Raw genomic sequence first — 15,282 nt, 5'->3', positions numbered from 1 at the left:
CTCTCCAGTGTGAATGCGCTGGTGAGATTTAAGGCTACCACTTTGAGAAAAGGTTTCCCCACATTGATCACAGCTGTACGGCTTCTCTCCAGTGTGAATGCGCTGGTGTCTTTTAAGGGCACTACTTCCAGGAAAAGTTTTTCCACATTGTTCACACCAGTACGGCTTCTCTCCAGTGTGAATCCACCGGTGACATTTAAGGTGACTACTTTGAGAAAACGTTTCACCACATTGATCACACCAGTACGGCTTCTCTCCAGTGTGAATGCGCTGGTGAGATTTAAGTCTATCACCATAAGAAAAAGTTTCCCCACATTGATCACAGCTGTACGGCTTCTCTCCAGTGTGAATGCGCTGGTGTTTTTTAAGGACACCACTTCCAGCAAAGGTTTTCCCACATTGTTCACACCAGTACGGCTTCTCTCCAGTGTGAATGCGCTGGTGACATTTAAGGTTACTACTTTGAGAAAACGTTTCCCCACACTGTTCACAGCTGTACGGCTTCTCTCCAGTGTGAATGCGCTGGTGTTTTTTAAGGGCACTACTTTGAGAAAAAGTTCCCCCACATTGTTCACAGCTGTACGGCTTCTCTCCAGTGTGAATGCGCTGGTGTTTTTTAAGGTCACTATTATCAGAAAAAGTTTCCCCACATTGTTCACAGCTGTACGGCTTCTCTCCAGTGTGAATGCGTTGATGTCTTTTTATTACCCTGTTGTGAAAGCTGTCCCATGTGTCACAGCGGTAGGTTTATCTCCAGTGTGAATGAAAGTTTTAGGTTACCCTGTAGTGTGAAAGTTGTCCCACAAAGATCACATCTGTAAGGTTTCTCTCCAGTGTGAACTCTCTGATGAATCTTTAAAGAGTTTGAATTTGTGAAGGACTTGTCACAGTGGTGACAGTGGTGACGTTTTTCTCCTCTTCTTCTCCGTTTCTATCGACAGAAAAACAGAGAGAGTGAGTTAGTGAGGTGCCATGCTGTAGCGATCTATCTTAAACAAGAAACATTTAGAGCTACAGTATGTTCCACAGACATTGTGGAACATAGTTTGACTGATGCATTACCTTTCTTAAGTATCTGTCGACATCCCCATTATGGAGTTGCATTATGGGAAATGTAAGATCCAGTGTTGGTTAGTTTGTGATAAATAAACTACTTTTGATTAATATATGTGTTGCCAGCCTTTGGCCAGGCGGTAACAATGGGGGTCATCCAGGATTGATAGAGTCACTGTTTTCTGTATCAAACAGCTTTTCAGAAGCTTACCTCTTTTATTGAGAAAGTAATGTGGTATTGTCCACACATGCTACTTTTCCTCAAACGTTTCTGAAGCTCAAGCAAAGCAGAGTTTGTTGAAATAAAACTGCTGAGGATCAGTGTTGCCACTGACAAACATAGGCGCATATCTTGTGATCATGGATGTTTAAAAAAATAGCTTCGATGTATGTAAAGGTTCTCAGTCATCCAGGATATAGTATCCAAGAAAGGTTCAAATCAAGGGCAACTGGACTTGGTTAAATATTGTTTATGACATTTCGTCTAGCACAAAAAGACAAACTCAAATGATAGTTGTTTTTTTTGCTCCAAAAAATATCAATTAGTTTTTTAAGGGTGTATTAGGCCATGCCTAGGGCTGAACGATTTTTGAAAATAATCTAATTGCGATTTTTTCCCCAAATATCGCGATTGCGATTCGATATTCGATTATTTTTTTAAGCTCTTTGTCTTCTGTATTATTCAACAAAGACAAACAATAAATCATTGTATAGTATGAACAACACACAATTACACACTAGACAGTTAAATAAGTAAAAACACACACATATTATATATATATATATATATATATATATATATATATATATATATATATATATATATATATATATATATATACAGTGGGGGAAATAAGTATTTGACCCCTTGCTGATTTTGCAGGTTTGCCCACTTACAAAGAATGCAAAAATCTACAATTTTAATCATATGTACATTCTAACAGTGAAAGACAGAATCCCAAAGAAAATTCCAGAAAATCACATCATATGAATTTATTAAAATTGATAACCATCTGATGAGGAAAAACAAGTATTTGACCCCCTGGACAAACAGCATGTTAATATTTTGTAGAAAAGCCATTATTGGCCAGCACAGATGTCAAACGGTTTTTATAGTTGGTGACAAGGTTTGTGCACATTTCGGCAGGGATGTTGGCCCACTCCTCACTGCAGACAGCCTCCAAATCATTCAGGTTCCGAGGTTGTCGCCTGGCAACTTGAATTTTAAGCTCCATCCAAAGATTTTCAATCGGATTCAGGTCTGGAGACTGGCTAGGCCACTCCAGAACCTTGATGTGCTTCTTCTTCAGCCACTCTTTTGTTGCTTTGGCGGTGTGCTTAGGGTTGTTGTCGTGCTGAAACACCCATCCTCGACCCATCTTCAGCTCTCTCACTGAGGGAAGGAGATGTCGGTCCAGAATTCCACGATACATGGCCCCGTCCATCCTCCCCTCAATACGATGGAGTTGTCCCGTCCCCTTGGCTGAAAAGCACCCCCAAAGCATGATGTTGCCACCACCATGCTTGACGGTGGGGATGGTGTTCTTTGGGTTGTACTCGGTGTTCTTTGCCCTCCAAACACGACGAGTTGAGTTGAGGCCAAAAAGTTCTATTTTGGTCTCATCTGACCACATCACCTTCTTCCAGGCCTCTTCTGAGTCGTCCAGGTGGTGAATGGCGAACTTCATGCGGGCCTGTACATGTTTCTTCTTGAGCAGGGGGACCTTGCGTGCGCTGCAGGATTTTAATCCATGACGGCGTAGTGTGTTACCAACCGTTTCTTTTGTAACTGTGGTCCCAGCTGCCTTCAGTTGATTCATCAATTCCCCCCTTGTGGTTTTGGGATGATTCCTCACCGTTTGCATGATCAGGGACACCCCACGAGGCAAGATCTTGTGTGGAGGCCCAGACCGAGGGAGGTTGGCGGTGGTGTGGTGCTTCTTCCATTTCCTGATAACTGCACCGACAGTTGATCTTTTCTCTCCAAGTTGCTTTCCGATTCTCTTGTAGCCCATCCCAGCCTTGTGCAGATCAACAATCTTGTCCCTGATGTCCGTTTAAAGCTCTTTGGTCTTGCCCATGGTGGGGATGTTGGATGCTGGTTGTTTGGGTGTTGACAGGTGTCTTTTATACAGGTAACGAAGTGAGGCAGGTGTATTTGATGTAGATAATTGGTTCGTATTGGGGCTGTGTCTTAAAGAAAGACTAACTGGCTTGTAGGAGCCAGAATACTTGCTGTTTGTCCAGGGGGTCAAATACTTGTTTTTCCTCATCAGATGGTTATCAATTTTAATAAATTCATATGATGTGATTTTCTGGAATTTTCTTTGGGATTCTGTCTTTCACTGTTAGAATGTACATATGATTAAAATTGTAGATTTTTGCATTCTTTGTAAGTGGGCAAACCTGCAAAATCAGCAAGGGGTCAAATACTTATTTCCCCCACTGTATACACACACACACACACACATACATATATACACACACATATATATACATACACACACATACATATATACACATACATATATATACATACACACACACATATATACACATATATATACACACACACATATATATATATATATATACATACACACATTTTTTTACAGTGCACAGAGAGGAGCTGCCTCCAGCCCCTCCCCCTCGTGAAGTTGCGTGCCGTGTGCATGACACCGTCAACACTGCACTAGCTCAGAGAGGCTATCGTTACGTTAGCTGCTGCTGGTCTTGCCGTGGGATTAACTGTACTAATGACACCGTTGAAACACTGCGGCCACGCTGCTGTGAAAGCTCCCCGAACGTCATTTATCAGTCTGATTGTTACCCCTCTCAGTGGCAGCTCCTCCACCCATATCTTTATAACGGAGATAACCGCTAACCGGAGCTAACCGCTAATCAGAGCTAGCTCGTTGCCAACCGAGCTTTCGGTTCTGCGTGCCTGTATCCATTAACTGCATGTATGGACTCGAGCCTGAGCAAAACCCTTCATTTTATTAAAATGGCTGTAAACGTTTTAAACTTCAAGTCAGAATTGTTTGAATGACAGAGATCAGCTCAAGGTACGGTGTAGCGTTAGCGTGCTAAGTTGATGCTTTCTTTGCGTAGTGCAGACTGATTTGCTCTCGCGAGTCACCAAATCAAGACCAAATCACAGCCTTTGCGATTAGGAAATCGCGTTTTAACATATCGCGATATTATCGCAAATGCAATTAATCGTTCAGCCTTAGCCATGCCCATTTTAAACAATCAGTACACCATTGTTTGTGTTGCATCAGGAGTGGCCCTAGATCAAACACTTAATTGCATGGGCAGTTCATACAGAGATATATACTTTTTTTATGTGGGATGAAAACAAATCTCAGGATTCTCATTGATAGTATTTAATTTGGACGAGATATGCATGTTTGTTTTGGTTCTCTATCTACAATTTTTTTTTGTAGATATTAGGGCAACACCTGAAAAGAACCGTTGTTACTCTCTGCTCCTCACAATGGCGCTTCTCAGCTGCTGTGTGCAAATCACTCCGCCCAAGTAGCAGTGCTTCGCCTTCTGAGAATTTAGTTCCCAGTATGTATATGGTTAGAATATGGCTGTGTCTCATGTGACCTTGTTATTTGTACATGCTGTGACTATACAAATCACAACATGTAAATAGGAAAATGTTGCCGTTATTTTGTCACTTATAGGGAGCAGTAGGCTAGATGGAGCCGGTTACCTCCAGGATCTGTGCTAAGCTAGGCTAGCGGTGGGGTAGTCAGACAGAGTTAGGCAGGGCTGAACTGACCATCTGGCATACCGGGCATTTTCTCGCTGAGCTGATGCATTTTTGGGCCACATCACCGATATAAAAAGGCCTTTTTGTTTTTTGGGTTGCGCCGGCCCATAAAGAACTCACAGCGGCCCATTGGTTAATTTTCTTTATTGGCACTGGCCTGATCCAATCAAATCCAGGAACCCCCTTCCCCACTCTGGTCCGCAAATTTACGAATCCCACACCACCTCCTCCATGCTTCACGGTGGGAACCAGGCATGTAGAAGCCATCCATTCACCTTTTCTGCATCGCACAAAGACACAGCGGTTGGAACCAAAGACCTCAAATTTGGACTCATCAGACCAAAGCACAGATTTCCACTGGTCTAGTGTCCATTCCTTGCGTTTCTTGGCCCAAACAAATCTCTTCTGCTTGTTGCCTCTCCTTAGCAGTGGTTTCCTAGCAGCTACTTGACCATGAAGGCCTGATTCGCGCAGTCTCCTCTTAACAGTTGTTCTAGAGATGTGTCTGCTGCTAGAACTCTGTGTGGCATTCATCTGGTCTCTAATCTGAGCTGCTGTTAACTTGCGATTTGTGAGGCTGGTGACTTGGATGAACTTATCCTCAGCAGCAGAGGTGACTCTTGGTCTTCCTTTCCTGGGGCGGTCCTCATGTGAGCCAGTTTCGTTGTAGCGCTTGATGGTTTTTGCGACTGCACTTGGGGACATATTAAAAGTTTTCGCAATTTTCCGGACTGACTGACCTTCATTTTTTAAAGTAATGATGGCCACTCGTTTCTCTTTACTTAGATGATTGGTTCTTGCCATATTATGAATTCTAACAGGCTGTCGGCTGTGTATCAACCAATGAGAATCTGCAATGTAGTAGTCATGAAAATAAAGAAAATGCATTAAATGAGAAGGTGTGTCCAAACTTTTTGCCTGTAATGTATTGTTCCTGCATTAAGTCATGCATGAGATACTATTAATCCTTGTAATAATAATAATAATCATAATAATAAATTGAATTCATACAGCGCTTTTCATAGACTCAAAGTCACTTTACAAAATTACAAAAACAGAACAAAAAAAACAAACAAAAAAACATAACAAGATTCAGGCACAGATGAAAAAGGGAGGGGGGCGTGGGGCTACGGATTGGCAGAGGTGAAGAGATGTGTCTTGAGGCGGGACTGGAAGATGGTGAGGGACTCAGAGGTGCGGATCTCTTGGGGGAGGTATCTCAGTGAGGTATGAGGAAAGGTAAGCAGATTTGGCATCAATGAGGGCGTCTTTGTAGGCAGTGAGGTGGAGTTTATAGGGTTCATGATGGACTGTGAGGGATGATTTATTTGTCAGACAATTAAGTTGGCAGCCAGTTTGTTTCATTTTCCGGAGTGCAGGTGTCTACCAGGGTGAAGAGGTGTTAAAAGTGACGGTTTTTGTTTTGAGGGGGGCCAGAGTGTTGAGGGAGGTAGACAAGGTGGAGTTGAGGTGGTTTGTGAGGTCATCAGGTGAGGTGAGGGTTGAGTCCAGGTGGAGAGTGGTGGAGAGCAGGTCAGAGAGATGGTGGGGATCGATAGATTTTAGGTTGCGGAAGGTGATTTCTCTGAGGAGTCGGGGGCGTGGGGTTGGAGAAGGGATGGTGAACCGTATCAGTTTGTAATCAGAGAGGGGAAAGAGGCATGAATGGAAGTCAAGCACCGGTTGGTTGGTTAGTGGAGCAGACCAGGTCGAGGATGTGTCCTTTCTCAAGGGTGGGGAATGTGACATATTGGGTGAGAGAGAAGTTGTCCAGTAAAATGGTGAATTCTGATGAGAGCTTGCAGGTGGGGGAGTCCATGTGAATGTTTAAGTCACCTAGTAGCAGCAGACGTGGATAGAGAGATGAGGCTAGTGTGAGGAGTTCAGTAAAATCAGAGAAGAAGGAGGGATTTGGTTTAGGTGGCCGGTAAATGAGGATGACTGTCACGGAGGAAAGAGCTTTGAAGGCAAGATATTGAAACGATGATACTGAGGGGAAGGTGAGTTCTGTGATCCGGAAGTTCTGATTGAAGATAACAGCGAGGCCACCTCCACGGAGGGAGGGGCGGGGTTTGCAGATGTAGCTGTAGCCAGGGGGGATGCTTGGTTGAAGGAGAAGAAGTCATTGGGTTGTTGCCAGGTTTCAGTGAGCAGAAGGAAGTCCTAAGTGTTGTCTAGAATTAGTTCATGGAGGGCAGGGGCTTTACTGTTGAGCGATCGGGTGTTGAGGAGGGCAAAGTTGGCATGGTGAGAGGGTGGTGGGATGGGGGCAGGCTGGAGAGATCTGAAGGTTGTCCCGGTTAGCAGTGCGTGTGGTCGGTGGGGTGTGGGGGTATTGCAGTTGAGGGGGGACAGTGAACTGATTGGAGATCATGATTAAGTGTATGTAAAGTGCGGAAAGCACTGTAGTCCAGACCGGGTTTTCTGTGCAGCCTGACCGTGTGCTCAGCCCTATGTGAGCCAATGGGTGAAGCATTCTGGTGACGTGGGACGGGTGCGACAGAGCGTGCAGGTGTCCAGATAGATGGAATGGATTGTCCGTGGTGGAAGAAAACAAACTTGCGGCGAGAGCTTCTGTGGATGTAACTGGGTGGACGTAGAAGTCCGAGCTGTTTGATGACTGGGATGCAGGATGGAATGGAGTAGTTAACGAGTTCGACCAGTTGCAGAGTTGAATATTTGAACATGATGCTGAGCGGAGGGACTGAGAGCTCTGTGATAGCGGTTAGCCATCGGCTAGAAGCACAGAGGTGGGTAAATGATGTGAGTGCCAGAATGATCCACGGCATGACAGAAGGAGATGGAAGTCTAGTCTCGGGTCACAGCATGGATCTGGTGGATGTTGCCTGTGAGAAGGAGGTCAGCAATTGGGTTAGCCGCTGTAGCAGCTAGGATTAGCCGCCACGCGTTTGGTGAACGGGGGCAGCCAGCTAGCGGCTAACCAACGAGGCGAGAGTCCGATCGAGGAGCCCAGGCGGCTTCGGGAACCAGCTGAGAGGCTGTCCAGAGGTACTGAGGCTGTCCAGAGGTACTGAGGCTGTCCAGAGGCTGTCCAGAGGTACTGAGGCTGTCCAGAGGTACTGAGGCTGTCCAGAGGTACTGAGGCTGTCCAGAGGTAGGGGTACAGCAAACACAAACAAGCAGGAACACAAGAGAGTAGCAGACGGAGAAGCGGCGAATGAGCAGCACCAGCGTCCTCTCACGTCGACTGGATGATTGTACATTACTGATAGTTAATCAAATACTACATTAATTAATTCATGCTTTTAATGCCCCCTTATTATAAAGTGGTCACTGGCCTTAGCAATAAACAAGCTTGTCGCCAAGTGTCTTTTTGTCTATTTTAAATTGATTGACAGCCCTAATTTACAAACATTTTAAATATGATGAACATGATTCAATATGTAATGATAATGCCAATCAATCAACATTAATGCTGCATTGTTGTGGCCTTCCAGTTTATTTTGGGGAAACTATTTTTCTTTGTCTTGCTATCATTTGATTGAACTCTTGAAATAATAAGGTTGATATCGAAAGTAAAGAGTACAAAGACAAAACAAATACAAACACTAAACACTTTCAAACACTTGGAGTCAAAGTGATCTCACCTTTTGTGGAGAACTCATTCTTGTTCTTCAGGGGGAACTAATTCCAGACGGACGTCCTGAAGTCAGAAGGGTCTCGTCCCACAGATGAGCTGTGAAGACAACAACCAGAGACACACCATGAGACAGGAGACACTAGAACATCACTATACTCATATACTATCTGCTGATCACCACACAGAGACACACCAGGAGACACTAATATATATATATATATATATATATATATATATAGTGTGGATATGATCTATTATTTCATTTCAAGCCGTTTCTTCCCCGCCAGGTATCCATGGTAATGACTTCACTGCAAAGTATGAATAGCCCGTACCTGTATAACACTCATTCAATCGTACCGACTAATCGATTAGTTGATTTAATCGACAGATCTGTAAATCTGAGTTTCTCCGCAAAAGCACCACTTTAATTCTGGTGTTTACCAGAGATGTGCTCGTACGGTTCTTGGAAATAAATCATTCAGCATGAAAACAGCATCAGACATGACTAATGGACTAAAGAGATCTAAGTTGACTCAGACCTAAACCACAGATTAGTCCACAAATCCACTAAGAGGGAGCAGCCATAGTGTATATACACAAACATGTATGTATGTATGTATGTATGTATGTATGTATACACACATATACATACATACATTAACACAAAAGACCATGGACATGCTGTACATTGTTTGTGTAGGTACCCAAAAAAATTAGTTTGATTACATTTAAAGAACAATAGTTCCCATATTTTGGTTCTAGTTGTGATCCTGTGATTGTGGTTCTACACACACACACATATATATACACAGAGAGAGAGAGAGACACACACACACACATATACAGAGAGAAAGACACACACACACACACACACACACACACACACACACACACAAAGTGCACCTCCAGACCCCCTCATCGTTTGCACCCACTTTTGCACAAATAGAGTAGGAGGGGGTCCTTATGCATAGTGCCCAGGGGGACAGTAGTTCATAATCAGTCACTGTATTAATACATAACCTCACTGTATTCATTTATAATGTAACATTATAGCGTGGCATTTGTGTCAATAATCATCAAGCACAGGTGACTCCGCGTGGTGGGAGGGGGGCTCCCAAATCAAATTCTGCTTAGGGCCCCCAAAAGGCTCGGGCCGGCGCTGACACACACACACACACACACACACACACACACACACACACACACACACACACACACACACACACACACACACACACACACACACACACACACACACACACACACACACACGCTCCATTATCCTCCAGCGTGTCGGTAGGATGATGAAGATGTATTTCTAGATATTAGAGATGACTTGTTGTTGTAAAGAGCGGCCGCATGGCGCATGGCGCATGGACCCCCTCCCCCCCCTTAAGGCCCAAACTGGGCCGTTAACATCCTTCTACTGCTGGGCCAGTGGCTAGCATTAGGAGACGGAACAGCCCCCCCACTTTGATTGGGAACATTCTCTGGACTTCAGTCCTTCACTTCATTTGACTGGAATCAGAAGCACCAAAGCATGACTCAGCATCTTAGTGATCTCATGAGATTGATCAAAGAAGAAGAGCAAAAGGAGAAGATGATGGCGCTTCCCTACCTGGAGGCTGTCCTAAACCTTCAGTCCCCGTCCTTTCCTGTCTTATTAATATTCCTCTAGTCCGGAAGTGTCCACAGATGGAAAGAATTCCTCCAGGTTAGGAATATTGTCCTGTAGAGTCCATGCTAACTGTCTGCTAACTTCATGTGCCGACCTCGTTCCGTCTCCTCGCCCTGCAACGTGTTCCCGGGTACGTTTGTTTTCCTCACGTTGCTGCCTACACAAAGAAACTATCCCCGCCTTTTTCTGTTTAGTTTTCACCCCGGGACAGCCCCCGACGTCCAGCGAGCGCTCCCACTGTGGAGCGCCAATACGCTGCGTCATCTCTCTGAGCAGCCATCTTAGAAACAGCTCTCATTGGCTATCAACACGTCAATCATGGCAGCTGTGGCCAATCACGTTGCCTTTCCAATGGTACAGGAACATCCAATGGGAGCCGGTCCTAATGAATGGACAACAGAGCTAAGTCCCGCCTCCCAGAGCCAGCAGCCACATCCATGTGATTTATGAGAACAAATATGATCAACAGTGTTTGGATGAATGTTAAAAGGTTTTGGAAGTCATTTTAAGTCTTTAGTATGTTTTTTTTAATAATAGTATAGAAGTGAGTAAAAGCATTTAGCAAAATGTGGTCACTTGGAGAGGTTTAGGAGAGGTTTAAGAGAGGTTTTAGAGAGGTTGTGGAGAGGTTTTGGAGAGGTTGTGGAGAGGTTTTGGCCCGCCAGTGCCACCTGTAATACCAAATCCTGAAACCTCCCTAGCTCCCATTAGTTTAGGACTAGAGATCTGAAACTTTATAGAGGTCTTGTTGACAAGGTCTAGAACAGGGGTCACCAACCTTTTTGAAACTGAGAGCTACTTTATGGGTATTGAGTCATACGAAGGGCTACCAGTTTGATACACTCTTCTGAAATAACAAATTTGCTCAGTTTGCCTTTAGTTATATATGATTATTAATGATTAATGATACTCATTTATGTGAAGACACTGGTCATGTTAATGATTTCTCACAATAATTATAAACAATGACTTAACAAGGTGGGTAACCGATAATATCAATATTCAATTTTCATTTTTAGAACAGGCCTGAGGGCTACTCATGTGGTCCTTGGGGGCTACCTGGTGCCCGCGGGCACCGCGTTGGTGACCCCTGGTCTAGAAGGTATATGTTGTGTTGTGTTGTGTTGTGTTGTGTTGTGTTGTGTTGTGCATAGTGTGGCACAAAGTATGTTTGAGTTATTTTACCAAAATAACTATTTTGAACCATGTTTGAACCAAGGTTATTATAGTTTAGCATTTTTCATTAGTTTTTATTTATATTTCGTTTTGATTATTTTTTTTCAAATTCTGTTTAGTTTTAATTAGTTTTTAGAGCGGATTTTCTAGTTTAGTTTAGTTTAGATTTTTTGAAAATGCTTAGTTTTAGTTTAGTTTTTATTAGTTTTAGTATTTTTGTAATATGGGTTATTTGTTGGGGGCAAGATTCAAAAAGGTCAGAAAAAAGTATTATGTAATAATAACTCAACAAAAACATTATACAATTTTAGAAATATGTATTCACAATGTATTCAACAATAACACCAGTACATAAAATGTACATATGATTAGCACAAATACAGTATCTCAGAAAGGTGAGTACACCCCTCACATTTGAGTAAATATTTCATTATATCCTTTAATGGAACAACACTGAAGAAATGACACTTTGCTACAATGTAAAGTATGAAGTGTCCAGCTGGTATAACTCTGTCCCCTCAAAATAACTCAACACACATTAATGTCTAAACAGCTGGCAACTAAAGTGAGCCCTATGTTAAATTAAAATGGCCCCACATCATCACATACCCTTCACCATACCTAGAGATTGGCATGGTTTTATGTCTGTTAGCCTCATAGCTGGTTTGATTTGCATTGAGAGATGATTTTATGGAAAGTACCCCATGCCAATCTCTAGGTATGGTGAAGGGTATGTGATGATGTGGGGGTATGGTGAAGGGTATGTGATGATGTGGGGGTATGGTGAAGGGTATGTGATGATGTGGGGGTATGGTGAAGGGTATGTGATGATGTGGGGGTATGGTGAAGGGTATGTGAGGATGGGGGGTATGGTGAAGGGTATGCGATGATGTGGGGGGTATGGTGAAGGGTATGTGATGATGGGGGGTATGGTGAAGGGTATGTGATGATGTGGGGGTATGGTGAAGGGTATGTGATGATGTGGGGGAATGGTGAAGGGTATGTGATGATGTGGGGGGGGTATGGTGAAGGGTATGTGATGATGTGGGGGTATGGTGAAGGGTATGTGATGATGGGGGGGGTGGGTATGGTGAAGGGTATGTGATGATGTGGGGAATGGTGAAGGGTATGTGATGATGTGGGGGGGTATGGTGAAGGGTATGTGATGATGTGGGGGTATGGTGAAGGGTATGTGATGATGTGGGGGGTATGGTGAAGGGTATGTGTGATGATGTGGGGGGTATGGTGAAGGGTATGTGATGATGTGGGGGGGTGGTGAAGGGTATGTGATGATGTGGGGGGTGAAGGGTATGTGATGATGTGGGGGTATGGTGAAGGGTATGTGATGATGTGGGGGTATGGTGAAGGGTATGTGATGATGTATCCTGGATCCAATTCCAAAAATAAAGGGAACTTTATCAGGATGCATAGTATCCTGGATCCATGTAATAACTGGCCTTTAAACATAAACAGCTGCCTCTATGGGAATCTAACATAGGGGTGTAGTGACTTTAGTTGCCAGCGTTTTAGACATTAATGTCTGTATGTTGAGTTATTTTGAGGGGACAGCACATTTACACTGTTATACAAGCTGGACACTTAATACTTTATTGTAGCAAAGTGTAATTTCTTCAGTGTTGTCCCATTAAAAGAGCTAATGAAATATTTACTAAAATGTGAGGGGTGTACTCACTTTGGTGAGATACTGCATGTAAACAGTCTATACAAGACGCAGCAGCAAGTGCAAAATGTGTTAGTAACTAAGTCAGCAAAAACCCTAAATAGCCGGTGTTGGAACTTTGGTTTGAGTAAAGTGATGAACTTTTTGAAGGCGACTACTACAGTTGTGTAGCTAGACACCCCAGTATCAACACACATATTAACCCACCCTTCCTCACACTTTTAGCCAGGCCCTGTCCCGGGGTTATAGCTTCTTTTTCGGGGAACGGGGCTTTACCTTCTCCTTGCCCTGTCACTGCTTGTTAAAGTAGGCTAAGCTAGGTTAGCCTCCTTGTGCGCGCTTCTCAAATGTACTTTCAAATTCGTGGGATTTTTCCCTTAATTGTCCACTTATTTTACCACCTTCCACTGCGAGGCACTTGCTTTTATCTTTTATCAGATAGGACTCTGCAGCTTTCTTCAGACTTTCAGTACCGCCAGGATAGGGGCACAGACTATGTTGTGTTCAATTTGACGTGGAATGTCGGAATTTCTGGGTTCCCAGTCGGAAACTATACATAAATAAACAGGTCTATGTTCGGAAATGTCAACTCTGAAAGATATAACGTTATTTGCTCTGTGAAAGACATTGACAAAGACATCCATCCCAATTCTTCTAGCAGATGGTGACGTTGATGAGAACACAGCTAGAAGTTAATACATGAAGTCAAAGCCAACTGTGAGAGCTGAAGGGCAGCAACAAGTCTGTTAGTTCTACCTCCATCTGAAGACCCCCCATCCTTACTATCTTCACTACTACACATATGTTTGGATTTAAACTGTTTACATAGTTTTATACCCCTGGACAATAACTGCACATTCCTGCCCTTATGTACACATTCATATCAGACCCTTTATATCCATCTTCTTATCATTTTCAATAAGCTGCTGATAGTAAACCTCTCTCTGGATGAGAGCATCATATCAGACCCTTTATATCCATCTTCTTATCATTTTCAATAAGCTGCTGATAGTAAACCTCTCTCTGGATGAGAGCATCATATCAGACCCTTTATATCCATCTTCTTATCATTTTCAATAAGCTGCTGATAGTAAACCTCTCTCTGGATGAGAGCATCATATCACAGCTCCTTCTCTTTCTTTACACATGTTCAGTTCAGCAGGGAACAGCTCAGAGCCAGCGGCGGCCCCAGGGAGGGGTTAGGGGGGGCTGTAGCTACCCCTAGGATTGCCATAGCACCCCCTTAGCACCCCCAAGAAATTGCTGTGGTTAATTTATAAATAAATAAAAAATCATTAATGTGTAAATAGTATAATTTATATTTGGAAAATGAATAAATACATTAATAAAACAAACCGATTATTTTTAGGCTAAAAAAACACAGGTGATCGTATTCGGCCAAAGGGTGCAGCACCGCAGCACACGCTGAACTTTTGACCTTACTTCAGCAGTAACGTATTCACACAGAAGAAGAAGAGCTCAATATTTGGAGCCGTTAGGATTAGAGAAGTGAGTTTAACGCCAGCAATGGATACATTTTTACTCCCTCAACGTCAAGGTGTGGAGACTTTATCACAACCTGTAAATGAGACTGAGAGATATGGAGAACCTGTCACCAACCGGGACCAAGAAAAGCAGCCGGAGGAAGATGAGCTGACTGCTATATATAAACAATAATAACTCCACAGCAGCTTCACACACACACACACACACACACACACACACACACACACACACACACACACACACACACACACACAAATGTCACGTTTCACCAGCTGGTTCAAGACGTACAAAGAGAGCCTTCCTGGACTCTGAGCCAATCAGAACGCGGCTGCAGGTTCCAGACCCAGGTGAGTGAGTCTCTCTCAGTCAGTTTTTCTGTGTATCAGGTTGTAGCTGCAGTTTCAAACATCAGAGAGATTAGATCAGATTTAGATTCAACTTTATTGTCATTGTGCAGAGTACAAGTACAGAGACAACGAAATGCAGTTTGTGTGGAATGTGATATTCAAGTATAGACAGGTGGTGCATAGGCAGGACAAGAAACATATTGCAGTGTTATAGAGCACAATAAAAATGTCTATGTAATATGAACAATGTATAAAAGACATGGACAGATATGTGCAATGTAGTAGCAGTGACATAATAGTAGTAGCAATAATATAGATATATGCAGTATATCAGCAGAATATATAATAAGAAAAACAGACTATACTGTAGTCACACATTTGAATCTAGAGTCAATACAGTGTGCAGTAACTCCTAAATAATGTTGATTACTCACTGAGGTCCAGTGATGACCTTGCATC

The 15,282-nt window shown here is 43.2% G+C and overlaps 1 long non-coding RNA gene across 1 annotated transcript; it reads right to left on the bottom strand.

Annotated features, from left to right (window-relative positions):
- Positions 1-775: 775 nt before the first annotated feature.
- On the bottom strand, positions 776-10,281 carry LOC114545291 (uncharacterized). The gene is made up of 3 exons (XR_003690858.1): positions 10,054-10,281; positions 8,443-8,531; positions 776-931 (listed from the first exon to the last, which is right to left on the bottom strand). It is a non-coding gene; the product is annotated as an uncharacterized LOC114545291 (long non-coding RNA).
- Positions 10,282-15,282: the final 5,001 nt, after the last annotated feature.

Source organism: Perca flavescens, chromosome 19 (genome assembly GCF_004354835.1).
Source record: "Perca flavescens isolate YP-PL-M2 chromosome 19, PFLA_1.0, whole genome shotgun sequence".
Lineage (NCBI taxonomy): Eukaryota > Metazoa > Chordata > Actinopteri > Perciformes > Percidae > Perca > Perca flavescens.
The sequence above is the reverse complement of the archived record's forward strand: the minus strand, read 5'-3'. Positions and strand labels throughout refer to the sequence as shown.